The sequence below is a fragment of the Rhinolophus sinicus genome, chromosome 7, assembly GCF_057876585.1.
Source record: "Rhinolophus sinicus isolate RSI-liver-muscle chromosome 7, RSI-T2T, whole genome shotgun sequence".
NCBI lineage: Eukaryota > Metazoa > Chordata > Mammalia > Chiroptera > Rhinolophidae > Rhinolophus > Rhinolophus sinicus.
Window position 1 is genome coordinate 24117064 of NC_142507.1, and position 26379 is coordinate 24143442.

Here is a 26379-nt window from a genome sequence, read left to right on the forward strand (position 1 = left end):
GTGAACTTTGCAATGATATTGCTAACTTTTTGTGATATCAGAGGGATTATTCATTATGAATTTGTACCAACTGGACAAACAGTTAACCAAGTTTACTATTTGGAAGTGCTGAGAAGCCTGCATGAAAAAAGTCAGATGACCTGAACTTTTTGCCAACAGTTCATGGCTCTTGCATCATAACAATGCACCAGCTCACACGGCACTGTCTGTGAGGGAGTTTTTAGCCAGTAAACAAAAGACTGTATTGGAACACCCTCCCTATTCACTCAATGACTTCTTTCTTTACCCGAACATAAAGGAAATTTTGAAAGGAAGACATTTTGATGACATTCGGGACAGCAAGGGTAATACGATGACAGCTCTGATGGCAGTTCCAGAAAAAGAGTTCCACAATTGCTTTGAAGGGTGGACCAGGCACTGGCATCAGTGCATAGCTTCCCAAGGTGAGCGCTTCAAAGGTGACCATAGTGATATTCAGCAATGAGGTATGTAGCACTTTTTCTAGGATGAGTTCTCAAATATACTTATCATACCTCATACATATCTATGTGTGTATGTATAAGAGAAGATACAGTTGTCTATCTACATGTAAATGAGAATTCTCCTTCCAATGCTTAGCTCAGAAAGTCAGCTACTGATTATCTCAATTGAAAAGGCAGTTTCTTCACATGGACTAGAATGTATTTCTATAGTTGAATTCGAATTGGTTTTTAGATTTGACTAGGAAAGAACATCAAAACTATGAAATGGAGTCCCTCTTTTGCTGTGACTCACCCAGTGACAGAGCAGGTAATCTTAAAAAAATAAAATCTTAAAAAAATAAAACAAATTTTGTCCTTTGTTTTATCTGTAGGTAATCGATGAACATTGCTATAAATTGCTGCCAAAATCTGTTTGTGAAAGTGCTTTGTATTATTGAGGTGATTTTTCTCCAGACTTCAAATCATTCTGTAGGTACTACCTTGATTTTAAAAATTCTGGGTGTACAGTTTGGTGTCTGCCATGTGCACTCTGTTAGCCAAGCACTGAAAACCAAATGTCAGTTAGAAATTTAGCCAATACTTTTCTTTAACCGGCACTCTTGTTGTATAGGTGTGATTCATGGAAAAGCTGTTCACACAGTTGGATGGGATGGGATCAGGTCATTGTGCATCAGTTTTAGCTTTCAACCAGCTTTGTACTTCTCGCTGAATGGTTCTGTGCACATGTGGATGCTTTACAAAGTGCTTCTATGTGCTTTTGACTTATATTTGTTGGATTTTATTCTTTATATAACAGTTTGGAAATGAACAGCTGTAATGGGGTCTGTGGCCTTTTAAAACTGAGACATTTTAGATTGTGCAGCTAAACAGGAAGTGAGACCCTGAAGTCAATCATCTCATTACTTAATCAGATTAAAAAATATGTATTTGAAACTTTCTGTAATCAGTAGAACTGCCTCAAGTGTTGGGGATACAGTGTGGAATATGAAGGAGAAATATGAAACTCAATCATGAAAACATTGCTCTCTTCAAGGAGGTGAGAGACAACCTCCTACAGGCAGTGATTACTCAATACTTTTTTAAAAATTGAGATATAATTGACATGTAACATCAGTTTTAGGTGTCTAACATAATGATTTGATATAGGTACGTGTATATATTGTGAACTGATTACTACGATAAGTTTAGTTAACATCCATCACCATACATGGTTACACATTTTTTTCTTACGATGAGAACTTCTAAGATCCGCCATCTTCTACCTCTCCCCATCCCCCTGAACACACAATGCAATATATAGATGATGTATTATAGAATTGTACACTTGATACTGATACAATTTTATTCATCAAGTCACCTCGATAAATTTAAATTAAAAAAGGTAAAAAACAATAAATAAAAAAGATTTATTCTCTTAGCAACTTTCATCTATACAATACAGTATTAACTATAATCATCATACTGTGCATGACACCCCAATGAAAGTTTGTATTTTTGACCACCTTCACCCCCAATTCCTACCTTTGGAAACCACCAATCTGTTCTCTGTATCAATAAGGTTTTTTGTTTTTTGGTTTTTAGGTTCTATGTGCGAGTGAGATAATATAGCATTTGTCTTTCTCTGTATGACTTATTTCTCTTAGCATAATGCCCTCAAGGTCCATTTATGTTGCCTCAAGTTGGAGGATTTCCTTCTTTTATGCCTGAATTATCTTCCATTGTGTGTGTGTGTGTGTATATATATATATATATATATATATATATATATATATATATATATATAAACGTTTTCTTTATACGTTCGTATGTTGATGGACACTAGGTTGTTTCCATGTTTTGACTACTGTAAATAATGCTGTAATGAACATGAAGGTGCAGATATATTTTTAACATAGTGGTTTTTTTTTCCTTCAGGTAAATTTCCAGAACTGGAATTGCTAATTCTATTTTTAATTTTTTGAGGAACCTCTATACTGTTTTTTATAGTGGCTTCACCAATCTGCAATCCCACCAATAGTGCACAAGGCTTCCCTTTTCTCCACATCCTCACTAACCATTCTTATTTCTTGTCTTTTTAATAATAGTTTTTCTGCAAGTGTGAGGTGATGTCTCATTGTCAACACATCTTTAAAACACAAGGCACTGTACATATGTAGAGTTCATGGATGAGGGGCAAAGGCTTCTAGGTCTTACTGGTGTCCCTCTTTACCTTAAGAGTAAGGAGAGTCTCTCTTTAAGAGGTAATTTTAGGAATAAAGGGCTACATTTCATTATTCTTCAAAGACTTGAGCTCTGAAAAATCTTAAATTACAGTTTTAAAAGCACAGACTTTAATTTCAGTACATCCCATATCTATTTTACTGTTCAAACTTTATACTTCTTTAGACAAGAGAATGCCAGTGGTTGGTATGTACACCTGGATATCAATTTAACTTCAAGATCTGTGTTCCATCAATAATAATGTTAGTCCTATAAAAGCAAAACAGATGTTTGTTTTTTTTATTTTTTATTAAAGACTTAGGAAGAAAAAGGAGAGATAGCAAGGTCAACAGTACTGATTATTATTTTAATTATGACTGTCAACAGAATTTACTATTAATAAGTCCATGCACTCATTTCTGTATCTGTAAGACCAAAGATAATAATTATTTAAAATATATTAATCTGCAAAATCCAGTTCCAAAATTTCCTAGAAACTCTTCAGGACATCTTGAGTGCCTTTCTTGTTTTTTTTCCAGCCAGTAAAATAATAGGTCATCTGTGGCTAAAATGCTGTCTATCTCCATGTACTATTATGGGTAGCTCTTGCCATTATTTTCAAGTGTAAAATTGCATCATGTTCATCATGAAATTGGAATGCCCTCTTTTTGAAAGCCAAACATAATAATTGAAAGGAAAGACTGTAGGTGTTAAAGGGCTCTTTTCTAAAGAGAATGTGATTAAACTTTCTAAAACATGTACTATTAAGTTAAATAGAAGATACAAAGTAAGATAGACTGAGGTTGCAGAGAGTGGTCCACTGCTGCCTGTCTGAATAGTATTGCTGAAGTCAAGAACTTTGACACTGGAGTCAATTAGTTTTAAGTTTTTCAGTGGTCACAGATTACAACCTACCCAGGTCAGCTGCTGTCTCTTAATTATAAAAGGGCTTAGTAGAATGAATATAATAGCATAAATTCTTTGTTCCTGGCAGCATAACTTGAAACACTATTCTCCTGGTTGGAGCAGTACTATGTGTACACAGAGGTCAATGCTCACACACATACACACGTAGTCGTGTACAGACACACACACATACATCAAAGAGGAACAATTACCAGACCATTAAAGGTCCTCTTTAGTTTCCCATTCTCTTTACTTTCTAATATTCATTTTTTAATAAATGTGAGAACATAGCAATATACATCGCTGACATGGAGTTGGGCTAACGTGGTTTCTGATGTAAAAATACCTTGAATACTAATGCTTATCTATGAACATCCAAGCACATTCTTACTTATATACATTTACTAATGATTGTAAACAAGCAAGCTGCCTCTATAAAAACTGTTTGAAATAGGAGTTTCACCCAAAATTAATTTTTATTTTTTTCCCATGCTCCGGGAAAAAACTCACTCTATGATTATTAAGGGGTCAGGAGGAGGGAGCAATAATTTGTATACAGGGGAGAACAGAAAAGTTAGGCTGTGTCTATGTCCATGAAAAAGTGTCCTGAAGGATGTGCTTGCCATCCATCTGGGTCCCTATCAGTGTTCCCTGGATTAGTCTGAAACACAGTATTGCTGGGAATATTGTGGTCTGCTTCAAGGGCAAGAATAGTTTCAGTAACAATCCAATCCTTCGGCAACATTTTCAATAGTTGCAATAGGTACACTTCAGAAATATAAGGGTATAAAGTCACTGTGGGGACAGAGCCCCAAAGAGCAATTTCCAGGCTCTCGGCCTCATATGGAGGGGTGCTGGCTCGGGTGGTAGATGGCCGTCAGCTGTGGCTGGTTGGCCGTCAGCTGTAGCCATTGAGCCATTGGCCACTAATATAACTGCTGTGGCTACAGAGGAGAGCCGAGGAGAGCCGAGGAGAACCGAGGGGAGCCGAGGAGAGCCGAGGAGAGGAGAGGAGCAGAGTCGAGGAGAGTGGAGGAGAGTTGTCAGTCGGTTGGCAGAAAAACGGACAGCAGGTCGCACGTCTGGTGAACCCAGCCCCCAGTGAGACCATAGCGGTATGACTCCCCTACCTATGGCTCCGTGGGTGTTCCTTTTTGGCCTCACCATATCCTGTGTTCTTGTGTGGGGAGCAGGAGCAGAGACCCAGCAGGGTCCCCTGCACGACAGTCACATTATTCTTTTCATCAAAGAATGTATTTTGCATAACAAATACCAACTGTTTTGACACATGAGGTGAAGAATGATAAGCATCTTAAGAGAGGTATAGGTAAATGCTATGGCATTCAGAAAAGGCATGATTATTAATAACAGTTGCACTGATATAAGTGTCTCTATCAACACACAAGACTTTATGTAATACTTTATGAATCATGTTCAAATACAGTATCTACTGTTACTGAAACCAACATGTTGGTAGGATAAGGAAACCCTAGCTATCATCATGTTATCGATGAGAAATGTGAGGGCAGAGCTAACATTCAAGTGATGTGGGTAATCTTCCACATCTAGTTAGAAACAGAGCTAAAACTATGAGCAATTTAAAGACAGTCCTGTTTCTAATCCACTCACATTTCTTACATTCTGAAGTTGGGAGAAGGCAGAGTGAAAAAAACAACAACAAAAAACCCACTTATCTTTGAATTCTTTTTCCCAACCAATTATTTAAAACAACTCAGTTCCAAACAATACACTTAGAAAACAGAGTGTGATGTATTGAATATGATCCTAGCTGGAGAATAAGGATATCTCAAAGGTTTGTTACATTAATTCACTTTAAGATACAAGGTCAGGAGTCTTATCAAAATGGCAGCAAGAGGTGAACCTCTGGAAATCTCCCCTGGAATTTACAACAAATTGAACAACTATAACTCCACAAAGGACTCCTTGCACAGCAGACAGGCAAGACGAAGAGGCTCACTACTCAATTCACCTAAAGGTCAGGAAATTGCCCCAGCACTGGAGGAGGGAAGGAAAAGTGGGGAGACAGAGCCGCATGGGCACACAACGCAGATCTAGCTCAGTGCTCCGAACTTACTGCATCCCAGAACTACTGCAGCAGTGGAAGAGGGAAGAACTCAGACTGCTAGGGCTTCGTTTAAGGCCCCCAGGGCTGAGAGGACAGCATGTAACACAGCTGAACCCAATGTTCATGGCAGAGACTTCAGAGCAAAGACTGAGGGAAGAAGTCTGAAAACGGTGGTTTAAGACCTCACTGCCACAGAGAAGGGGAAGCCTTAGGTACTGACTCTAGCCGCCACCTTCCTACCCTCCCAGAGCTTGCCCTGCCCTCACCTGCCCAGTGCTAGAAAGAGAACAGTAGCGGTGTCAGATCAAAAAAACAGAATATTTGCTGTGCTGAGAACTGTGGTGCACAGACACAGATTTGCAGCCCAACTAATCCTGGCAAAGGGAAGGGAGCTGTGGAAATAGGACCAGCTGTGGTGGTGGTTGCCACCATTGTTCTGGGCCATCTCTCACAACCCACCCCACCCCTGTCCCCACCTATCTGGGCAATCTCTGCAGGAGCAAACAGAGCTTCTGAAACACAGGGGCTCTGAATCTGGTGCAGGAAGAGCTTTAGAACATCAAAAGTTCTCAGCATCCCCACACGGATAGGGCACCCTATGACCCAGGTGAATTACTAACAGAGGAGAAGCCCGCTTTACAGGGAATCCATAAATACAGTGAGAAGCTGGAATAAGGCAGAGAAAACATAACACTGCAGTGTGAGAGAAATAAAAAGGCTACAGTCAGAGAGAAAAATAAAACATTCTACCAACACGTACTGGAAAACAAAACAAAGAACTCTTCCTGTCACCCTGTTGCAGAACCCACTCTGTAGATGTCTAGGAAGAGAAATAATAAATCATAAATTGCCATGAATAACCAAGGCAACAAGATAGCTCAGGAAGAAAATTAAAAGTCTCCAGAAAATGAACATACAGACATGGAAATATGTGACTGAAATGACAGAGAATTCAAGATTGCAGTTCTGAAAACACTCAAGGAGATGCAAGAAAACACAGAAAGCCAGTTTATTGAACTCAGGAACACAATCAAAGAACACCATTAACATTTTACGAAAGAGATTGAAATTTTAAAAAAGAACCAAATAGAATTTCTGGAGATTAAGAACTCGATAGAAGAAATGAAGAATGAAACAGGCAGCTTAGGTAGTAGAGTCCTTTGTGGAGTTTTTGTTGTTCGATTCTTTGTAAATTCCAGGGGAGCTTTACAGAGGCTCACCTCACACCGCCATTTTTCCGGAAACCATCGGATGGATCTTGAGATCATTATGCTAAGCGAAATAAGTCAGACTGAAAAAGCAGAGAACCGTATAATTTCACTGATATTTGGTATATGAACCAAAAACAACAAGAGAACAAGACAAACAAATGAGAAACAAAAACTCATAGACACAGACAATAGTTTAGTGGTTACCAGAGGTTAAGGGGCGAGGGGGGTGGTAGATGAGGGTAAAGGGGATTAAATGTATGGTGATGGAAAGAGAACTGACTCTGGGTGGTGAACACACAATGGAACTTATAGATGATGTTATACAGAATTGTACACCTGAAATCTATGTAAGTTTACTAACAATTGTCACCCCAATAAACTTTAATTAAAAAAAAAGATACAAGGTCAGGCATTTAATTTTTTTGTACCTTATTTTTTTTTAACCTGGATAATGAGCATAATTATGTTTTCTTCCTTCCTCAATGATAGAGATAACATGAGGCTAAATGAGTACCATTATTATCTCTTCATAATGTTGATAGAGCAGAAAAGGATGAACATAATTTGCATCTAGTCCAGCGGCTGATTAAGCCACATCTTACCTTTGCTGTTTGCAATTAATAGCAGAGAGACCTGATTTGACCTATGCTATATTAGAGCTTGTGCTTGTGAGGTTCTTCAAAAGGAAGAGTGTAATTGCTTATGTTGTAAATGTACATTCTGATATTTTTTGGAGAGCAAAGGGAAATTATGTCATGGCCATGCTCTAAATATATGTCAGTTTTATTTCTTGCCTTTTATTTGGACAAACTTATAACCTGTAAAATGCTTCTTTTAAATTTTTACATGTAAAACTAAAAAAGTTGAAACACAATGGCCTAGTAATAAAATGGTCTTTATAATTTTTATTGGAGTCCAATAATGTCTTAACCAATGCTACCATCACCTCTTTTTTGAGCGCTTCCTACACTGACTACACTTGGTTATTTTTTATGTCTTCAAAATAGGTTCATTCACTCTGTGATATGACTTGGTTCAATAGAACTTGGGAAAAGCACATCTAATTTTATCTTCTCTGTAGATTGTTACTTGAAATATCAACCAATTAGGCAATTTAATCTGCCTCGTTTAGCAACACTGCCATTGAACAGAAAACTAGAACAACAGCTATAAGCAATCCATCAACCTATGGGTATTCTGTGAACAGCAAGTACATTACTAACCATTTGGCACATAGTTTTTCACTGTTACAAAATCCACAACTGGTATACATTTGCTGGACTGGTTTAATCCCTTGAAACTCAGATGGGGGTTTTGGTTCCAAAATTCTTTCCTACTTTACCAGCAAGTAGATAGTATCTCCTAAGATATTTCATTTCCAAATGGAGAAAATAGTTTAATTCTGATGAAGCAAAGTGTTTATTTTTTTTCCCAGGCTCTGTTGATCAATAACCATATAAAATAAATATAAAACCATATAATCATGCATATCAAATAATTATTCTTATTACTACTTGAATATGTCTTCTTTTGTAATCATTTTCCTTTTGTAAACCTTTCTATTTAGTTACAGAACTATAATTTTTTGCATTTATGTAATTATACCAAAACTGGATGTGTCTTCTAGGGATATTTAATACTGTTTTAATTTAAAATACTTCATAACTGTCTCTGACAGGACTTCAAGCATAATTAGTATTATCTTTTATTTCTGTAAATGTTTATCTCAAATCCCCAAATAAAGTCATAATTGCACCATGGTTACATTCTACCATCAATGAGTCATTTCAGATTTGAATCTCATTTCCTGAACACCTATAATGGTTCAGTCACTGTGATAAATGCTTTGTATGTGTTTAACTCTCATATAAACTCTGTGATGTTGATAATGTTATCTTATGTTGATTGGTAAAGAGACAAAGGTACAAACAATTTATGTAATTTTTCCATGATAGTATGTATAGTAAGCAGCAGGATTTAAACAAATTAATGTAGACTTTAAAAACTACAGTTAAAAAGTATAATTTAATAATAAAAAGTCAAACAATCCAATTAAAAATAGGAAAAGGTTTGAACAGACATTTTTCCAAAGAAGATATACAAATGACCAATAAGCATGTGAGAAGATGCTCAACACCAATAGTCATTAGCAAAATGCAAATCAAAACGATAATGAAAAAATAAAATAAAATAAAAAACATAATGAGATACCACTTCACACACTAGGATGGCTAGAAACAAACAGGCAATAATATGGCCATAATCAACAAGTGTTCATGGAGATGTAGAGAAATTGAAAATATTTCATATTGCTGGTGGGAATATAAAATGGCACAGTCACTATGGAAAAAAGTTTGACAATTTCTCAAAATTTAAATATACAGTTACCATATGACCCAGCAACTTCAACCCTAGATATATACCTAAGAGAATAAAAAACATATGTCCACACAAAAATTTGTACATGAATTCTTATAATAGCATTATTAATACAGCCAAAAAGTGGAAACAATCCACATGTTAATGTTCATCAACTGATAAATGAACAGACAAAATGTGGTATATACACACAATGGAATATTGCTACTATGATAATATTAAATATTATTCAGCACTAAAAATAAATGAAATAGTAATATACACCACAACATGGATGGACCTTGAAAAGATCCTAAGTAAAAAAGTTAGTTACAAGGACTGCATAGTATATGATTCCGTTTACATGAAATGTCCAGAATAGGGAAATTATTCATAGAGACAGAAAGGAGATTAGTGGTTACAGGAGATGAGGGTGTAAGAGAGGAAATTGGAAGTAACTTTTTGGTGTGATGAAATGTTCCAAAATGATTGTGATGATGGTTGCACAATTCTGTGAACAATCTGAAAGTCATTGAGTTATACACTTTAAAGGGATGAATTTGATGATGTGTGGATCATATCTCAATAGAAATATTAAAAATAATAATTAGGAACGCTTATACCATGTCATATAAGAAACATTTGAAGCATTTGGAGTATTTTTAGCTTAGCGTAGCAAGCATTAGATATCTTCCATTATTTGAAGATGGTGTTACTTAATTTTACTCCATGAATCTGGAAGTAATGCAGGTTCTCCTTTAGCAGCAGCAACATAATAATAGCTGTTTTCGAGAGGTCAAATTCCAAGTGGAAAAAAGCTGTGGTTCTTATGAACCTTATAGTACCAGGCATTCCTGGGTTGCTGGCCATTGTGCTGGTTGCTGAATCCTTGCTTGGAACTACCCAAACAAGGTCCTTGACCCCAGCATTACAGAACAGAGGAAGAGTGTATCTGGAGTCTTCAAAGAAGTAGGTTTGAATATAGGCTCTATTTGTATAAAATCTATGATTTTAGGCAAGCTGTGTGACTTCTCTGAGTCACCATATTTTCACTTGTAAAAAATGAGGATAACATCGACTTAAAAGGTTTTTAGGATTTTTATGAGACAATAGTTGTGAAAACGATGAATACATGATACTTAAATGTGACAACTACGTTCTTTCTCAATCTCACCCCCTTTTTTTTACCTACCAAATTTTCCCCCCTCAACTTAATAGTGTGAAAAATGCAAAGCTTTTAAAATGTTAAAATAAAGCTTCCAGTCAAGATTACCCAGTCCTAGTCAGTAAATGCTGTGTTTACCTCCTCTCATGACCATATCAAAATTACAACTAAACTACAGAAAAACCATCATTAAGAATCACCTGAAGTCTAGCTTAACCAAAGTCCTACAACTAAGGACATACAGAAGAAGCCACCTTGAGACTGGCAGGAGGGGCAGAGATGTGAAATGGGCTGGTCTCACACACGTGTGTGACCATTAAAGACCAGGAGAGATTTATCAGCTGCAGAGGTGCCTTCTGAGGAGTGAGGGGACCCAGCGCCACACCAAACTCCCCAGCCCAGGCTTTCAGTGCCGAGGAGAGAAGTTCCCATAACTTCTGTTTGTGAAAGTCAGCAGAGATTGTGGCTGAGTGAGCGCAAGGGTGGCTAGAGTAACAGACATTCCTCTTAAAGGGCCCACACACAGACTAACTCACTGATGGACCCACTCACTCTGAGCTCCAGCACTGGGGCAGCAGCTTGTAAGGCGCCAGGAACATATGAGGAACTGAGTTGTTGCAATCTTATTGACTATTTTCTTTAAGCTGTACTTTATATCCCAGTGACTATTTTGTAACTACCAATTTGTGTTTCTTAGTCCCTTCACATTTTCACTTAACCTCCAACCCCCTTCCCTCTGGCAACGATCAATTTGTTCTTACTGTCAATCTCTTCCTTTATGTCAGTCAATATTTACTTTGTATATTTAGGTGCTCCTATGATGGGTGCATTAATGGTTACAACGGTTATATCCTCTTGGATTGATTTCTTATCATTATGTTAATGTTCCACTTTGTCTCTTATATATCCTTTGTTTTAAAGTCTATTTTTTATGTTACAACTATCACTATTTCCAGCTTCCTTTTTCATTCTATTTTCATGAAATATCCTTTTCTATCCCTTTACTTTCAGTCTCTGTGTGTCTTTTGATCTGAAATGAGTCTCTTGTAGACAGCATACATAGGGGTCTTATTTTTCCTATCCATTCAGCTACCCTATATCTTTTGATAGAAGCATTTAATTCATTTACATGTAAAGTGTTTGTTGAGAGATGCATAGTTATTGCCATTTTGTTATTCATCCTTATGGGTTTTTTTTGCTTTTGTTTTGTTTTGTTTTTCCCTCTCTTCTTAAAGAAGTCCCTTTAACATTTCATGTAATACTGGCTTGGTGGTAATGAACTCCTTTAACTTTTTCTTGCTAGAAAGCTCTTTATCTCTTTCAATTTTAAACGATTGCCTTGCTGGGTAGAGTACTCTTGGTTGTAGGTCCTTACTTTTCATAACTTTGAATATTTCCTGCCAATCCTTTCTTGCCTGCAAATTTCTGTTGAGAAATCAGCTGACAATCTACTAGGAACACCCTTGTAAGTAGCTAGCTGCCTTTCTCTTGCTGCTTTTAGTATTCTCTCTTTGCCTTTAACCTTGCCATTTTCATTATGCTGTATGTATCTTTGTGTGGGCCTGTTTGGATTCATCTTGCTTGGGTCTGTCTGAGCTTTCTGGACTTGTATATCTAATTCCTTTACCAGATTAGGAATATTTTCAGTCATTAATTCTTCACATAGGTTCTCAATCCCTTTTCTCTCTTCTCCTTCTGGTACCCCTGTGGTGTGAATGTCGTTATGCTTGATGCTGTCCCAGAGGTCCCATAAACTATCCTAATTTATTGATTTTTTTTTTTTTTACTGTTCTGGTTGAGTGTTTCCTGCTTCTTTTTCTCCCAAATCACTGATTTGATCCTCTGCTTCATCAAATCTGCTAGTGATTCCTAGCACATTCTTTATTTCAGTTATTGTATTCTTCATTTCTCACTGGTTATTTTTTTATGGTTTCTACGTCCTTTTTCAATGTTTTCTATATCTTTGTTGAAGTTGTCATTAAGTTATCTGCACATCCTTATAACCAGCATTTTGAACTCTATTTCTGGTAGGTTGCTTGCCTCCATTTCATTTAGTTCTTTCTCTGGAGTTTTCTCATGTTCTTTCATTTGGGATATATTTCGTTTCCTCATTTTGTCTGCTTCTCTGTATTCATTTCTAGGTATTAAGTAGACCTATGTCTCTCAGTCTTCACCAGGTTGCCTTTTGTAGTATGTGTTCTGTGGGACCCAGTGGCACAATCTCCCTGATCACCTGCACTGGGTGCTCCGAAAGTGTCCCTTGTATGGGTTGTGTGTTTATGGGATGCTGTGCGAGGGGCCTTACCCTATGCAGTGAGGTTTTCCCCAGCAGGCTCTGGTGCCTGTTGAGACTGCTCTTTGGGAGTGCCATTTGTGGGGCTAATTGGGTGGTGCTCTTCTGTGGTCTGAAGACAACACCCTGGTATATTAGTTCTAAGGCCTCTTGGGAGGGGCTCCAGTGCAGGTCCAGTTCTGCAGCTGCCTGTGTCCAGCCCAAGACTACCTGGTGGGAACTACAAAGTGATTCATAGATGGTCACTTCCTGTGTGGGCCTGAGAGCATGTAGGAGACGCCACACTGTGAACCAAGGATGGCTGTCCCAAGTACCAGGCCTGGAGTAGCTCTACAAAAAGCCCAGGGCACCCTAAAGTCTGTTGCTGCCTGCCAGCTGCCTATAACACTCAGCCACTGATAAAACCTTGTGTGGTACCTGAGTTGGGTAAGGCAGGGTCTCAGGGAATCACCAGGATGGAGTGAATGTTGTTTACCCAGTAATCTAGATTCTGCTTTGTTGCCAATGCTAAGCCTAGAGCCCTTTGCTAAAGTCTCAGAGCACACTGAGGTTAGCTGCTCTTTGTCTTGAGCCTATCCACCACTGAGAATTGTCCAAGAATGGGTGTAGCATGGGCTGGGGATGGCTGCTGGCTGCAAAATTGGCACATGAGTTGAAGCCAGCTGTTTACTGCTGAAACAGCATTCTGGGGTGTGGTGGGTGGAGTTGGCTGGCAGTTGTGGAAAGTACGTCTGGCGTTGCAGGAGTTGGGTAAGACGGGGTCCCAGCATGGACAAATAGAGTTCACCAGTCCAATGCAGATTCAGAATTAGTCATGTGTGGGGAGGACATTCAAAAGAAATAGTTAACACTGGGGAATTTTAAAAGCCACATGAATTCCAGGGCAAGTCACATGTTCAGAAAAGACCTGAACCCACCCACCCCCCTTCACCCAAGCTTTTAAATTGGGCTGATCCCTAGGCACAGTGCAATGTGAAAAGACTGGAAGAGCTCCTGAAATTCAAGGACATTTCTGACAAAACACAAGCTGGACACAACTGAAGGATAGACATTTCAGTGATTACATCAACAAGGAATACAGTACTTGCAATAGTAGTTTGGGAAAATCACTAAACAAATGAAGTATTACAACTTTCAATTGTTAAAAAATTCAAACACTGAGGAATGAATTTGATTTTCAGAGTTGTAATATTATAATAGTCGAGTTGTCTGTTAAAAAAGAAATCACAAAGCATACAAAAAAGAAAAAAAACCCAGGAAATTATGGCTCAAAGGATCAAAATGAGCTGACAGACACTGTCTTTGAGGAAGGCCAGATTTTGGACTTGTCAGACAAACACTTTAAAACAACTATCTCAAATATACTCTAAGAGCTAAAGTAAAAACATACAAATAAATAAATCAAGAAAACTATGTATGAACAAAATGAGAATATCAATAAAGACAGAGAAGTTACAAAAAGAAAATTTCCAAAAGAAATTCTTGAGATGAAAATTACAATAACAGAAATGAAAAATTAACTAAGGGGTTCAACAACAGATCTGATCAGTTTAAAAAAAAAGTCAGTGAACTTGAAGATAGGAAAATTGAAATTATTGAGACTGAGGAACAGAAAGAAAGAAGAATGAAGAAAGTGAACAGGCCTAAGTGACCTGTGGGACACCATTAGGCAGATGAACAGATACGTTATGAGTGTTCCAAAGCAGAAGAAAGGGAGAAAAAGGCAAAAGGAATATTTGAAGAAATAATGGCCAAAAACTTCCCAAGTTTGATTATATACATGAACCTACAATTCCAAAAGCTAAAGAAACTTTATGTAGGATAAACTTAAAGAGAATACACTGAGACACACTACAATCAAACTATTGAAAGACAACAACAAAGAGAGAATCTTGAAAGCATGAAGAGTAAACCAACACATCTCATACACTGGATCTTCAATAAGATTAACAGAAAATTTCTTATCAGACTTTGTAGTCCAAAAGATAGTGGGGTGACATATTTAAAATGATGAAAGAAAAAACCTAGTCAATTAATAAATCTATAGCCAGTATAGATCCTTCCTCACAAATGAGGGAGAAATTAAGACATTCCAAAATAAGCAAAAGCCGAGGGAGTTTGTTACCACTAGAGCTGCCCTACAAGAAATGTTAAAGAAGTCCCTCAGGTTTAAATGAAAGGACAATAGACAGTAACTCAAAATGATATGGAAAAGTAAAGATCTCTGTTAAAGGTAAATATATAGACAAATATAAAATTTAAAATAATTGTATTTTTATTTTTAATGCCACCTTTTATGTACAATGAGATTTTTTTTTTTTAATTAAATTTATTGGGGTGACAATTGTTAGTAAAATTACATAGATTTCAGGTGTACAATTCTGTATTACATCATCTATAAATCCCATTGTGTGTTCATCACCCAGAGTCAGTTCTCCTTCCATCACCATATATTCGATCCCCCTTACCCTCATCTCCCACCCCCCACCCCCCGCCCCCATTACCCTCTGGCAACCACTAAACTATTGTCTGTGTCTATGAGTTTCTGTTTCTCATTTGTTTGTCTTGTTCTTTTGTTGTTTTTGGTTTATATACAATGAGATTTTTAAAACAAATATATAAATGAATATAAATGTATGCTTTGGTCACACAGTCTATAAAGATAAAATTTATTCAAGTCCTCCCTTTACTTACTGAACTTCTGCCTATATATTCTACTCATTTCTGGAAATGAAGTATTGCAGACTCAATTAAATAGATGGTTCTATTGTAGAACCATCTATTTCTCCTTTCAATTCTGGCAATATTTACTTCATTTATTTTGGCACTCTGTTATTTGGTGTTTATCAGTTTATAGTTGTTACATCTTCTTGATTAACTGACCCTTTTATTAATATATAATGTCCTTTGTTGTCTCTTGTAATCTTTTTTTATTTAAAGTCTATTTTGTCTGATATTAGTATAGCTAGCCCTGTTCTCTTTTTGCTACTACTTGTATAGAATACATCTTCCCATTCTTTCCATTTTAATCTGTGTTTTTGGATCTAAAGTGAATTTCTTGTAAACAGCACATAATTTGTTTTTTTGAAAAATCTGTGCTGCCAATCTCTATCTTTTCATTAAAGAATTTGATCCATTTACACTTCAAGTAATTACTGATAAAGAAGGACTTACTTCTACCATTTTTTAAATTTGTTTTCTGTGTGTCTTATAGAGTTTTGGCTCTCCTTTACTCCATTACAGATTTCTTTTAAGTTTAGTTGATTTTTTGCAGTGAACCACTTTTATTCCTTTCCCATTTCCTTTCTTTTAAATTAAAGTTTATTGGGGTGACAGTTGTTAGTAAAGTTACATAGGTTTCAGGTGTACAGTTCTGTAATATATTATCTATATATCACACTGTGTGTTTACCACCCAGAGTCAGTTCTCCTTCCATCACCCTGTATTTGATCCCATTTCCTTTTGTAAATATTTTTAAGACATTTTATCTGTGGTAACCATTGAGAATGCATTTAACATTCAAAGTTTAAAACAACCTACTTGACTTGATACTGACTCAATTTGAAAAGCACACAAAAACACTGTGCCTATACATATTCATCTCCCTCTCTACTTATGCTGTTATAACATAATATTAAATCTTTATATGACTTGAATGACACTATAAACCAACTAGACCTAACAGATTTTATATATATATTACTCCACTCAGCAATAGTAGAATATATATTCTTCTCAAGTGTACATGGAAATTTCACCAGGTTAGACTGTATGTGAGAACACAAAACAAGTTGCAATAATTTTTCAAAAGATTGAAATTATACTAAGGATCATTTTCAGGTCACAATGAAATAAAGCTACAAATCAAGTCCAGAAGTAAAAGTAGAAAATTTACAAATATGTGGAAATTAAACAACAACAAATAAGTCAAAGAAGAAACCACAAAATAAATTAGAAAACACTTAATGTTTTCACCACTGCTATTCAACATTGTACTGGAGTTTATAGTCAGAGAAATTAAGTAAGAAAGTGATATAAAAGTCATCTAAATTGTTAGAAAAAGAAGCAAAACTATACTTATTTGCAAATGATATTGTACTATATATAGAAAAAAGTCAAAGAAAAGCTACTAGAGCTAATAAATACATTTAGTAAAACTGCAAGATACAAAATTAACACCCCCAAATCAGTTATGTTCTTATACATGTGCAATTAATATTCTGAAAGGAGATTAAGAAAGTAATCCCATTTACAACAACATTTAAAGAATAAAATATGTAGAAACAAATTTAACCAAGGAAAGAAAAGATCTGTATACTGAAAACTACAAAAAATAGTAAAATAAATTAATGAAGACCTAAATAAATAGAAAGACATCAGATGTTCTTGGATAAGAAGACTTAATATTGGTAAGATTTTGATACTACCTAAAATTATCTACAGAGTCAATACAATCCTTATAAAATTTCAATAGCTTCATAAGTAAAAGTCAATGCTAAACACATATGGAATTGTACAGGACCACAAATATTAAAACTAATTTTAAAATAAAAAAGAACAAAGTTTGAGGAATCATACATCTCAATCTCAACACTTGCTACAAAGTTACACTAATCAAAACTGTGGTACTGGCACAGGGATAGACATGTAGACCAATCAAATACAATTGAGAGTATATATATGTATATAATTTATTTTTGACAAAGGTGTCCAATCCATTCAAAGTGAAAAAAACAATAGCCTTTCAACAAATAGTTCTGGGACAACTGGATTTCCATGTGTAAAATAATAACTTTGGACCCTTATCTTACACCATATGAGTATACAAAAATTAACTCCAAATGGGTAATGACATAAATGTCAGAGCTAAATCCATAAAACTTTTAGAAGAAATCATAGTGGTAAATCTTCATTACCTTTTATTTGGTAATGGATTCTTAGATATGACACCAAAAGCATCAGTAGAAAAAGAAAAAAAAATAGATGAATTAAACCTCATTAAAATAAACCTTTTGTGCATCTGTAAGTGAAGACACCTTACAGAAAGGTAGGATATATTTATGTCATATATTTGATAAGCATTTAATATCTAGAATACATTTTCAAACTCCTGAAATTCAGTAACAAAAAGACAAAGAGCCCAATTTTGAAAATAGGCAAACATTTGAATAGACATTACTCCAGATAAGGTATACATAAGGTCAATAAGCACATAAAAAATGCTGAATATATTTAGTCATTAGGGAAATGAAAATCAAACCACAATGAGATACCACTTCACATCTATTAGGATGATAATAATAATAATAATAATAACCCCAGAAAAATCACAAATGTTGGTGAGGAAGTGGAAAAATCAGAACACTTGTACAACCTCTGTAAAAAAAAGTTTGGCAGTTTCTCAAAGAGCCAAATGTAGAATTACCATGTGAATCAACAATCTACCACTAGACATCCACCCAAAAGAACTGAAAACAAGAACTCAGATATTTGTACACTAATGTTCATTTCAGCATTATTCACAATAGTCTAAACAATAGGAAATAGGAAATCATCCAAGTATCTATCAGTGGAGGAATGTGTACATAAAATGAGGTAAATACATACCATGAAATATTACTTAGCCATAAAAAGGAATGAAGCTCTGATACATCTATAACATGGATAAACTTTGAAAACATTATGCTAAGCGAAATAAGTCAGTCACAAAAGGACAATTTAAGAATGGAATATATTTCTTATTTATTTAATTAGGTCTTCCTTAAATAGACCTTTCTACAAATTAGATATATAAATGTCTAATAAAAATATTAAAAGGTGTTCAACATCATTAGTATTAGGGAATGTAAATCAAAACCTCAGAAAAATACCAATTCAAACCCATTGCAATGGATATAATAAACAATTGATGGCTAAGATTTTGAGAAATTGGAACTCTCATCCATTGCTGATGAAAATGTAAAATGGTGCAGCCACTTTGGAAAACAGTATGGCAGTTCCTTAAATTATTATAAATGTAGTTGCCAAGAGATGCAGAAATTACAGTCTTGGGTGTATATCCAAATCAAATGAAAATAAATGTCATACAAATAGTGTATAAAAATGTCCATAAGCAGCACCATTACTAATAGTGGAAACAACCCATGGGCTATGAATTGATGAATGGATAAAAAAACTGTGGCATACCTGTTTGTGTGAATTACTGATACATGATACAGGATAGATGAACTTTAAAAAACATTATGCTAAGTGGAAGGAGACAGTCACAAGACTAGGTGTTTTATGATTCTATTTATATAAAACGTTCTGAATAGATAAGTCTTCAGAGACAGAAGGTTAATGTTTTTCCAGGGGTTCGATGCAGGGTGGGTTAGGAGTGATTGCTAACAGGCATGGGGTTCCTCTTTTCTATTAAGTAAATTTTCTATGATTAGATAGTAGTGATGGTAACATGCTATGTGAATTCACTAAAACTACTGAACTGTGCATTTTAAATGGGGGAATATTATTGCAATGTGAATTGTAAAACTGATGAAAATTATCTTAGGATGTAATAGAGATGTCCACGTCAGTTTGATTGTGAGAATTCAGAGCAAGATATGGGATTGCAATTTGCTTAGTTCAACTGGCAGCGTATTACATGTGATTGATCTGTGATTTTTAACTTTATTCTTTTAATTTTTCTGGGCAAGTAAATTGCAATAAATAATTCTTAGCTACCGCTGCCTTTTATTGAACACTTTTTATGTGCTACTCTACTAGACATTTCTGATTAAATCATTATATTAATCCCAATGATACAGGTGTTATTAATTCATTCATGTAATGAATGGATTACATTCATTCACGAATATTTATGGAGCACTTTTTATGCAAAGGAACTTTCTTAATATTTGGGGATACAGTTCTAATTAGGACAGATCAGTTCCAAGCTTTATTATTTCCATTTTTAAGAAGTTGTTTAGGGTCACACAGCTAATGCAGATTAAAAATTGTACCTCACTAATTATTCTTCCTGTCACACAGCCTCTGGAGCTGACAGTCTTCTAGGTAAAGTGTATTTGACCCATTCTGTTTTAAAGATAAAAAGGAAGCAAAGGAAAAAGAGTAAAAATGGAATGGAAAGAGAGAGATTTATGAAATTCATTAGTATATATTAAAATGCTGATTGTATTTACTATTTAATTTGGTGTTCCACTATCTACAATGGTAGAACAGTTCAAATAATAAGGTTAACTTGAGAATTATATTATCTAATGTGATTATGTCAATTGATAATGTTGTGTCTAATGGCCCAACCTCCACTTTTTTTTTTTTTTTTTTAGAATTTATTTATTTTTTTAATTAAATTTATTGGGGTGACAATTGTTAGTAAAATTACATAGATTTCAGGTGTACAATTTTGTATTACATCATCTATAAATCCCATTGTGTGTTCATCACCCAGAGTCAGTTCTCCTTCACTTTAATAATCTATCGACATGGCTTTCTTAGATCTAAAATCTCCCAGATCTCTCTACAGGATTATTTCAGTGTAACTTCTAGTGAATTTAGTAATTTCACTCTGAAAACATAAAATAATGTTTACATTAATTAGAAAAACATCAGCTTAACACTTTTTTATCTAATTAAAGTTTATTGCGGTGACAATTGTTGGTAAAGTTACATAGATTTCAGGTGTACAATTCTGTAGTACATCATCTATATATCACATTGTGTGCTTATCACCCAGAGTCAGTTCTCCTTCCATCACCATATATTTGATCCCCTTTACCCTCATCTACCACCCGCTTCCCTCCTTACTCTCTGGTAACCACTAAACTATTGTCTGTGTCTATGCATTTTTGTTTCTTCATTTGTTTGTCTAGTTCTTTTATTGTTTTCAGTTATATACGACATATCAGTGAAATCATAGGGTTCTTGACTTTTTCTGTCTGACTTATTTCATTTAGCATAATAATCTCAAGATCCATCTATGTTGTTGCAAATGGTACTATTTCATGTTTTCTTATGGCAGAATAGTATTCCATTGTGCATATATACCACATCTTCTTTATCTAATCATCTATCGAAGGACACTTTGGTTGTTTCCTGTCTTGGCCACTATAAATAAGCTTAACACTTTTAATCTATATGTTTTCTGATTGTGTAGATATTTGCATGACACAACTATTCTTTTATTGAATTATTTATCTTTTCCTCTAGCTTTTATTCTAATTATTAATGGTGTTCAAGGAAGTTAATTCCATGCCATGTAGACATAGCTTCGGTTACAACTTCCAATGTATGGTTAGAACACTCAATAAGAAGTAAAACATGCCAGTGAAATTCAGCGTCTGTGTAATGATGTTGAAAAAGCACACAAGTAATATATCCATAGAATTTCAAAACAATGGAAAAGTGACAGCACTTGTGAACAGAAGAGTGCATGATTTTGTTTGTTTGTATTAAACATCCAGTTATTTTTTAAACTTTTTTTTTATTTATTTTTTAAATTTATTGGGGTGACAATTGTTAGTAAAAATACATAGATTTCAGGTGTACAATTCTGTATTACATCATCTATAAATCCCACTGTGTGTTCACCACCCAGAGTCAGTTCTCCTTCCATCACCATGTATTTGATCCCCAACTTTTATTCTTTGACCCAGAATTATAAGATAATCTTTGACTATGAAATGATGCTGGTATTTCTGCTGCTCTAGCTTTTTTTCTTTCTTTGTTGAGAAATATAATATACTTTCCAGGGTATGGAATAAGTGATATTTTTAGAGTTAATTGTTCACAGAATATTGAAATTATAACTTGGAGATTCTTTGTTTTCACTGTAGTATATAATCCAATATATCATCTATATACTGATATGTCTGTATATATCTATATATCTCTCTATATATGTCTATATGTCTGTATACATATCTATAAATATCTGTATCGATCTATATATCTAACTATATCTATCTATATCTATATCTATATCTATATCTATATCTATATCTATATCTATATCTATATCTATATCTATATCTATATCTATATCTATATCTATATCTATATCTATATCATCTATATCTATCTATCTATATCATCTATATCTATACCTATATCTATATCATCTATATCTATGAGACAGAGAGACAGAGAGACAGAGAGAGAGGTTCAGTGTAAGGTTGGGGGCAATATTTACTGGTAGTCAACTATGACCTGGACATTTTACATATGTTTTCTCATTGGACATTCCAAACTTCCACAGGAAGTTTATTTCACCCTTTTCCTACATGAGAAAACAGCTCAGAGGGGTTGGGAAAGTTGTCCAAAGTCACACAGCCAGGAAATGGAAAATCCAAGATTTTGGACACAGCCTGTCTGATTCCAAAGCCCACGTTGTCACAGGACATCATGTTTCTGCTCATTGTGTTGACCACTCCCCTTCCTTTTTCTTTGAACAACCCCTCTGTTCTTCATGGAGTTTGGCACTGTCATTCTCTTACTATTTTTTGCACAAAAATGTGCCATAATTTGTGAAAATGGTAAATTATTGAAAAAAAAAAGTAAAACAAATAATTAGGATAAACTTGAGAATAACACTTTGGACACATTAGAACTTTTTCCTTCTTATTTTTTGCAGAAGTATTTTCTAAAACAGTTTTGTTTTTTTAAAGGAATTTCCTCCATCTTCCAACTAAAAGTCCAGACTGAAGGCACTATCTTTGTCCTCTCCCTCGCCAGACCCACTGCTGTGGAAGTACCTGGAGGGAAGAGGTTAAACACCATGAGGAGAATGGATGAGGGACATGGATGAGAGTTCAATACACTTCTGGAAGAAGCAACAAAGTAGATTGTGAAAGGTACCTGAAGAAGCAGGGTTCAGGAAACCACAGTTGGGAGCACTCCTCGAAGAGGACACAGGAGATGAGAGAGTGACTGAATGCACGCTGTGGAAGATGGAGCCTTGGGACACAGGCAGAATATGTGAGTATATGTGGTAGTGAGGCAGCAGCTGCAAACAGGAGTATTAATTGGAAGTTTGATGTAATTATCTGTTCCTCTGCTCCTTATCATTGAAACAATCTAAAAAAGACTTTTAGAAAGACCCAAGAAAATGATTGCAATACTTTAAGATGCTTTTATTGGGGGAACAACTCAAAGATTCATGAAATGTAATACTATTTATTTAAAATATTAGAGACACTTGATTTTAAAATAACGAGTTTAGAAAACAACATATTAGATTTAAGCTATTTGTAAATCATCAAAAAACCTCTAGAAGTAGCAACAATTTTCACCCCTTGTTTTCTCCTCTAGAGGAAAATTAACCTCAAGTTCCCAATTTTTTTAGCATTAGGCTGCTAAAAGCACAATTTTTGATCATAGCATTCCTTAATCTTGCTCTGCTTCTTGCTTGATTTAATACATGTTCTTATAAAAGAGAAAAATGGGAGAAGCAATTTATAACCTATTTGCGTTAAAAGTTGATGGAACTTTGCAATTTCTATTAACAATACATGTTCATTAAGGAGGACTGTTTAAAAATCTTTATGTATTCAAGAGCTGTTCTATGTTTTAATCCAATGAGTAGGCACAGAAATTTCCTCTTACTGATATCATTGTTTGACTATTTCAACCTGTGTATTTCTGTGGCGCTTTATTGTTCCCTGAATTAACTCACCTTCCATTTCTAGGAGCCTTTTCATCATGAATCTGACTTGCTGCTAATGTGGAATGCTTATTAGACACACACACACACACACACACACGGACCATGGTGTTGAGCTTACTTGATCTCCACTAAAAGATTTTTTTTAATTAAATAAGAATATCTTCTGAAAGCATAGAATGAATAAATTTCTATATGAAAAGACAAATAATTGCTATTTTACCTTACCTTTGAAACAGTGGCAGGGAAAACAATTTACAGTATGGGTTATATAAAGCCTCTAGGTTTGAGAAGAGATGCATAGTGGGTGAAGTTTTACTGAAGGTCAGATTATCATACCTTCCTGTGTGCCTGCGATGGTCCTTTTGGGTTTTACATTTGCTTGGAATTCTTCATTTCTCAACGAAGTATTGTTATTAACGGTTGCAATAACATAAGTTGGAATTGGGAACTTTCATTTTGTCGAGTTGCTTCTGCAGTGCATCTTGTCATGTGTTAATTGCAAAGACACAACTGACCACCTCATGTTCCACGGCCCTCAGGCCCAATGTGGCTGACCTTCTTTTAAGGGCAACATTCCAGTGGCTCTAAGAGGTATGACAATTAAGTTCACAAACTCATCCTAGATAAAGTGCTACATATCTCACTGTTGAATATCACTATGGTCACCTTCGAAGTACTCCCCTTGGGAAGCTATGCACCAATGTCGCTCCTTGTCCACCCTTCAAAGCAATTTTGTAACTCTTTTTCTCAAATGGCCATCAGAGCTATTGTCGTATTACCCTTGATGTCCTGAATGCCATCAAAATGTCTTCCTTTCAGTATTTCCATTATCTTCGGGTAAAGAAAGAAGTCATTGGGGGCCAGATCAAGTGACTAGGGTGGGTGTTCCAATACAGTTATTTGTTTACTGGCTGAAAACTCCCTCACAAACAGTGCCTTGTGAGCTGGTGCATTGTTGTGTGCAAAAGCCATGAATTGCTGGCAAAAAATTCAGGCCGCTTTCGTCTAACATTTTCATGTAGCCTTTTCAGAATTTCCAAATAATAAACTTGGTTAACTTTTGTCCAGTTGGTATAAAATCACAATAAATAATCCCTCTGATATTAAAAAAGTTTAGTAACATCGTTGCAACAAGTTCATGACCTTAATTGTCTGACCTCATATGTGCAAACAGATTATGATCAGACACCAGTGTCTTGGCCATCCTACTCTTCGGTTCTTCCTATCTTGGTGGTGTAAATCTATTTATTTAATTGATTAGTAATGCTTTTTAAATTTTTAAGTAAGCCTTTTGGTAGTCATGAGCTAAAATATGAATATTCATGTTCAAAGAAAAATGAAACAATGAATATGGAAGGTAGTGAGAATGTGTGACATTCAAATTGTCTGACTGCTTTTACCTTTCCCAACAGTGACAAGTTGTCACTGGCCATGGAAACCAGAAGATACATATCACCATAGAAGCTTCTGCCTCAAAGCTTCGTGGGTCAAGAAGAAGGCTAACATGAGCAGCTGTAGAAGATGTGTTAATATAGCACTCTATAAAGCAAAGCTCATCATTTAGATCAAATGAGTGTTCTAAGTAAATTTCATTTATTGTCAATTTCAAGCAATTTTGATGACTGTACAAGTGTGAAACAAACCTGTTGATGTGTTGCCTCCATTAACAAGAGAAGAACTTTGCAAGAACTTAGTGAAGCTAGTTTTGTGTCAGTTCTAAGATGTTTCACAAAGAAAATCAGTTAATTCTGGTAAAATTTGATTTGTTTTGTCCAATTCCTGAAATCAAAATTCAGCACTTGGAAGTTCATTCTGTTGATGATTGAAAATAAGACATTTTTTGTGAGAGCTGTTATAAATTCAGTTTAGAAGTTCAATACTGAACATAAAATCATTTGTTTTTGTCATGGTAATATAAACACAAATTTTGGTGAAGCACAGCATCATGATGTAATAATAATCTTACTGGATTAAAAAAACCCGTGGAGCAAAAAATATACTTAGAATTGGTAGTGGTGACACATAATATATAATTGTACTCATAAAATAGGAGATACTCTACTTAGTATACAAGATATTATAGTTATCTAAGTTTATAAATATTTTGTATGAACAGTAAGTAATCGAACTACAAAACTGGGGTGACACAGCTGATGTTGAAATGCTTCAGTTTGGTGGTGTGGCCTTTTTGTCTTTTCTGCCCTTAACCAATATAGTTTAGGAAAATTTGAGTTACTGAAAAACTGCTTTGTAAACTTATGAATGCAGGTCCTGCAATGAGTCCTACAATGTGTGTGAACTTATGAATCTTATAAATTATGATTACAATATTTTTCAAATATGGTGGGAAATTTTCCCTCAACATACACAACTCACGGAACATTAAAAACTTAGTTTTTGAGGATTTAAGCAATTTCAATTATTGAAAGCAAAACTTGGAAATAAGGTGATTGAAAATTTTCTGTCAAGAACCATACGATTTCACTGATATGTGGTACATAATACTGAAAACAACAAAGGAACAAGACAAACAAATGAAAAAACAAAAACTTATAGACACAGACAATAGTTTAGTGGTTACCAGACTGTAGGGGGTGATGAGGGTAAAAGGAATCAAATATATGGTGATGGAAAGAGAGCTGACTCTGGGTGGTGAGCACACAATGTGATATATAGATGATGTATTACAGAACTGTACACCTGAAATCTATGTAACTTTACTAACCATTGTCACCCCAATAAACTTAAAAAAAGAGAAAATTTTCTGTACGAAAATAGGAGAATAATTGAATAAATTAATGACTGCTCTAATGTATACAAAATTAATTTGAAGATCTATAATTTGTGCTTAATATCTAAACTTGTGGGGAGAAAAAAGTTTTGATTGAGCTTCTACTTCTAATTGGATAAGCTTATACATTATACCAGAATGAAATAAAGTTGAGAAGTCTTATAATTTTGCAGCATGTAAAATTGTCAGAATACTCAAGAGAATCATAAATAAAGTATTTGAAATGTT

The 26379-nt window shown here is 35.1% G+C and overlaps 1 long non-coding RNA gene across 1 annotated transcript; it reads left to right on the forward strand.

Annotated features, from left to right (window-relative positions):
• Positions 1-338: 338 nt before the first annotated feature.
• On the forward strand, positions 339-26379 carry LOC141568580 (uncharacterized). Its single transcript, XR_012491740.2, has 3 exons — positions 339-485; positions 22363-22672; positions 24773-26379. It is a non-coding gene; the product is annotated as an uncharacterized LOC141568580 (long non-coding RNA).